The sequence below is a fragment of the Pangasianodon hypophthalmus genome, chromosome 18, assembly GCF_027358585.1.
Source record: "Pangasianodon hypophthalmus isolate fPanHyp1 chromosome 18, fPanHyp1.pri, whole genome shotgun sequence".
Taxonomy (NCBI): Eukaryota; Metazoa; Chordata; class Actinopteri; order Siluriformes; family Pangasiidae; genus Pangasianodon; species Pangasianodon hypophthalmus.
In genome coordinates this window covers 5,603,186-5,609,002 of record NC_069727.1, presented here as the reverse complement: position 1 = coordinate 5,609,002, position 5,817 = coordinate 5,603,186, and positions in this window count along the sequence as shown.

Below are 5,817 nucleotides of genomic sequence, written 5' to 3'. Positions count from 1 at the left end.
ATAAATCAATAAAACACTTGGGGGCATGTTGTTGTTCATATTTTAATTTAAAAACAAAGCACCCTTTTGGTGTCACGTCTACTTTGGGTTTAAATCCTAAACAGATAAAGATATTCTTATTGCGTTGCACCAGTAATAGGCATACACCAAATTCAAATCAATATTAAAACCAACATCAAAATAACCATTAAAACCACCTGCCTAATACTGTGTAGGTCCCCCTTGTGCTGCCAAAACAGCTCTGACCCGTCGAGGCATGGACTCCACAAGACCTCTGAAGGTGTGCTGTGGTATCTGGCACCAAGATGTTAGCAGCAGATCGTTTAAGTCCTGTAACTGGTGAGGTGAGGCCTCCATGGATCAGACTTGTTTGTCCAGCACGTCCCACAGATGCTGATCGGATTGAGATCTGGGGAATTTGGCCAAATCATCACCTTGAACTCATTGTCATGTTCCTCAAACCATTCCTGAACAATTTTTGCAGTGTGGCAGGGTGCATTATCCTGCTGAAAGGGAAACACCGTTGCCATGAAGGGGTGTAGTTGGTCTGCAACAACATTTAGGTAGATGGTACGTGTCAAAGTAACATCCACATGAATGCCAGGACCCAAGGTCTATATATATATATATATATATATATATATATATATATATATATATATATAACCTTCACACTGTGTTCAAGTAATACTTTATACAAACACAACCCTTTGCAGAACATAATGACTCTCTAAGGCAGTTTCTGATGCACAAAGCCCACTTGAATGGCAGCATGTCATCAGCTACAGAGCTGCTGAGAGTTTGGGGCCAGCTGTCGGAGTTTACAGTATTTGTGCTATAAATGTAGACTAATGAGAGACCTGGTTGAGAGCTGAAAGCAATTAGAGGCTGCGGAAATGAATCTGTCACTGCTTATACCCATGAGCCTCGTCAAAAACTCGTCGAGAAAAATTTGACTGCCAGACACAAAGTTAGTAAAAGTCCTTGATGGAAACAAGGGGTTTTTGTTACTTTTAATGCATGATAAGGGTTCAATGTGAGGAGGGATGCAAGGGAATGCCATTTGTTTGAAAATAATGACAAATCATAGCAATGTAAAGCTGTCCTTCTGTCCTTTGGATTTATGTTGTTATTGATGGCTCATTATTGTGAATACCACACAAGATCTGTTCATTGTCCTTAAGCTGTTACATTAGTAATGTCAGGCTAACAGGGTAAAGTTAGCATTGCTTTCCTGGTAAAATGGGGTTTGAGGCATTTCCGGAATAATTTAATCCATTCAAGTACCTGCATATTATTCTTTTATTTATCTTAGTATATTATTCAGTAACTTCGGTGAAACTAATAGAAAAGTAGAGTACGTAGGAATATAGGTCTGGAACTGCCAATAAGTCCTGGAGGTTTAAGTAAAAACTATTTTTACTTTCCTACATTACCTACAATGCCACTCAGCTACCTGCTGATAGTGGTGCAGTGAGATTTACCCTCACTTCATTTCATTTCATTTCTAAAGAGAGCAATGCAGCAGCGCTTTAGCCCTTTAGTCTTTCCAACTCTCTCACCTTCGCATCTGTACACTCAGCTCAACTTTCACACTAATACCAGCCTCAACTTTTGAGTCCAACATTTGCACCAACATCTCCACTACTTCTGTGTTGGATTTCTCATTAATATGACATGTAACATGGAAAATGGTGAGTTAATAAATAAGCTCTTGCTCTCTTTCTTTGTTTTTAGGAGCTTTTAGTGAAACTTGTCCCCCCTTGTGAGACCAGTGTGGCACACAGCCACTTACTTCTCATGGGAATAAAAAAAAATACAGCACCAACTAACAAATTAGCACCAGAAATATTAAGCAGATCGCAAATATTTCACTACAAATATGTTTAATGTGTTTCATGGTGGAGTTTTTCCTCAAGTGCTTCATTAGTATTCAGATGCAGATATACCTCCAACCCTTCCTGATTTCTAAATCCATCGTCCCAATATTTATTTTTTTTACGCACACTAAACTTTCTCCATCTCTTTCTCTCTCTTTCCCACATTTTGCATCATTTGTGGTGAGTCTTAAGTTCCTTACAGAGCTCATGCTGCTCGGTCTGTGCATCTCGGGTGTAGTTGAACAGATGGAAGCCTCTGGTCATTGCCTACAGGTTGACTCTGATCTGGGTGAGCCCTGAGAAGATGAACATGTTCACACATGCTCTCAGCCTCAGCTTGGGTTTCATCTCTCCAATGCTCTTACAGCTGGAAGTGAAGTAAAGTGCATGGATAATCACACAATCTCACAAACTAACAACTTTATCACAACAGAGATGGATGTAGATGGAGAGGGAGAAAGAGGAGTAGAGATTTTGATCAATTGAGAGTTCAGGAGATATGTTTAAAACCCAGATCCCACAGCAGTCAGAAGCTTAATCAGTGGAGTAGATGGAAGAATCAAGTGGCTTTAGCTGTGGGTGGGAAGTTGGCAGTAATGGCCAGTGTAAATGTATCTTGTCCCTCAGGCCTAACCGCAAAAGCCTCACAGAAAGAGGAACAGATACTAAATATACCCTGCTGGCTCCTGGGTAATCATGTCTCACTGTCGCCCAAAAGAACTCCAGTTTTAATTGAACCCTTATTAGGTCCGCCGCCAAATCGCCGTGAAAATGAGTGTCTCCTCCCAGATGTGCTGTCAGTTGCCACCAACCGCTCAGCTCAACCCCCCACCATCAAGTTAGTGCAAAATGAGAAGCGGGCCCCTGTGACTGGGTGATCAAATGACTTGTATAATCATGCATTTTCACCTCGGCATCAGCATCGCACAAGGAAGACGATCTCCTTATTTTTTTTTTCTTGGACAGGGGAAGATGTGTGTGTGTGTGTGTGTGTGTGTGTGTGTGTTGGGGGGGGGTGTTAGGGTATTCTTGGTTCTTTGTAATAACACTTTCAATTGCATCCAACAAGCAGAACAATTACAGTTGCATTAAGTAGGCTTGGTGCCTCAGTATGGAAAAGGGAGAAGAAATTAGAGATCTTAGTGTTTAATTTCTATCTTTCTTTTTTAGATTGAACAAAAAGGAATTTATTAGGATAGATATAAATACGATTTCAGGCCCAAAAGTTCCTAAATTAGGAGGTAATTAGAAGTGTGTTAAATTCACCAAGGAGAAAGAGAAGGATATTTTGAACAATTAATGAGCTGAAAGATGGAGATCTCATCTAATCTCTCATTCACTATCATGTTTCATCCCTTCATCACATGTATTCCCTTTACTCTCTATTTCTCTCACTTGCTAGATCTCATGGATGCCAGATTTTCATTAAGTGGTTGTATCCTGGCAGGGTTCAGTCTCCATCTGGCATTCTGCCAAACACAGTGTCTGCGTGTCTGTTTGTCTTTGTGTGTGCTTGTGTCTTTGTGTAACTGTGTGAATTTGATGGCCATCAGAACTCAAATGCTTCCATGGCTGAAGCTGCCAGTGCCAAAGATGTCCATAATTAAACAGAGATCAAGTCTTGAGGTCTGTAAGTGTGAGAATTTGTGTATCTGTTGTCATTGTAAGTGTGTAGGTGTTTGTGTGAGCGATACAATCCTTCCTGATTAAAACATCAAGGTTATTCTGCATCCGAGGAGAACAAAATAGAGGTCTGACCCCTGTTTTTCAGTTTGTAACCTCAGCTATCACTATGAATTAGTCACAACACACACACACACACACACACACACTCTCAAGTGGAACAGACACAAACAGGGAGACCTGTAGTAAGATGTCATGTTCCATGGATTGTTGGCATCTTGGGGTTCAGTATTAGGGACTGACTGTGGTTTGTATTAAAGTAGTTCAAATAATAGTCCAAATAAAAATGTGTATTGCACATGTACCTGTATGAGTCTCCTGCCTCATCAGACCATTGACACAACACGCCCTTGTAATCCCCCCGTGGAGAGCGGTGGTAATGTCAGCAAACTTCCACCAAATGCGGAAAGCTTTAGGATATTCCTTGGGACAGACCACTGCTGGATGGCCTCTACCTTCCTGGAGTTAGTAGTCACCCTTCTGATGCTGACAAAGTGGCTCAGGAACTTGACTTTGTGATGGAGGAGACAGCCTTTCTTAGGGTGGTGGCTTGGATTGGAGCAAACATGTCCCTGAGGTACCTGAATGCCTCACTGACACCAGGAGCACCCCCTCCGATAGTCTCTTGAAGGTGGCCTTTAATAAGATGACAAGCCCAGAAAGTTCACTGGCTGCTCTATGTCTGTGGGGCAGGCCACCTCTACCTTCTCGGGGTTAGGTGCCACCCCTCCACTGCTGATGATGTGGCCCAAAAACTTACCTTCACTCTTCAGAAGATGGCACTTCTTAGGCTGGAGTTTAATGTTAGTACTTTGGATTGCAGCAAATACTTTTCTGAGGTGCTTGAATGCCTCATCGACACTGGGGGCTGAGCAGGTCATCCTGAATGAGCAGGTCGCTCAAGTAATCCATGCAGCAGTCCATTGGCCATCACCCACTCACTCCATTAGTCTCTCAAGGGTGGTTGGAGCATTACAGAGCCCAAATGGCATTACCCTGAACTGCTACAGCCAGGCCCCAAGGTGAACGCTGTCTTCTCTTTCACCTCTGTAGCAAGGGCCACCTGCTAATAACCACTGTGTAGGCCCAGGGAATTGAATCTCGCAATGTGGGGCAGCATGTAGGAGTCCTTTTGTTTGTAGATCACAGCACGTATAAGTACAAATGAAGATTTCTTGGTTTCTTAGCTGGAGTTTCTTAGGTAGAGGACTGCAGTGATAAAATCATGATAAAATATTGATAAGTGACGCTTGTGTGAGGAGGAAGTGTGTGTGTGTGTGTGTGTGTGTGTTAGCTCATTAGTCATTACCCTAAGCAGCTGTTCACAGGGACGCATGACTGCCCATCTGTAATAAAACTGCAAACATACTCATACACAAAAAGGTCTATTAGTGATATTTGTGAAGGGAAAGGAATGGAGCCTGAAATTGCAGAGTGAGAAAATGAATAAGAGACAAACATAAAGATTTCCATGTGCCAACAGTATGAAAGAAAACTGAGGGAGGAGAACTGAATGAGGGGGGAAATCAAGAAAAAAGCAGGGTGTCTCTGAGGGACTAATTTGCAATCTGATTTAATTCAATAAATTCCTTAATTATATTATGAGGGGGAAAAAACAAAATGACCTACTTAATATCTAGAATAAATGCAAAGGAAATACATGAGTGTAAACCTCTGGTGCTTTGTAGCTCACACTGACTGACACAGATAAACAAAAGTGAAATACAACAGACGACTCAAGGCAACTTTAGGACTCTTGTGAGAAGGATTTCAGGAAATGGTTTTGCCTTCTGTGCAGCTGCAGATCCTTCACAGTGTGTGTACTGTGTGTTCTTTCTGTCGTGTGGTCAGTTAGGTTGTTGGAAAAAGTCCAACTTTAAGCATTAAGTGTGCCCAGGGGTCATACGGAAGCTAAAGAAGAGTACAGATGTGGCCAGAGGAAAAAAAAAAAAAAAACAGAAAAATTAAGCCTTACTTAGTGTGCTATCCCAGCATGGCTACACTGACAGTACACAATGCAGTGGAGGTAATAAAATAAGAATGCGTGTATCCTCAGGTCTGATATATCCATCCTTTCATGAATTCCTTGTTGTACAAAGTGATGGCTCGAGGGCCGAGCTTCAGTGCCCCTGTGATCACAAGGTCAGACCCGCTGTGGATGAATCTAAATGTAGTTATGTGCATGTTTTAGACCCCCACAAACCCACAATTCTGACAGTCTGCAAAGTTTCCTGCCATGCACAGTCCACTCCAG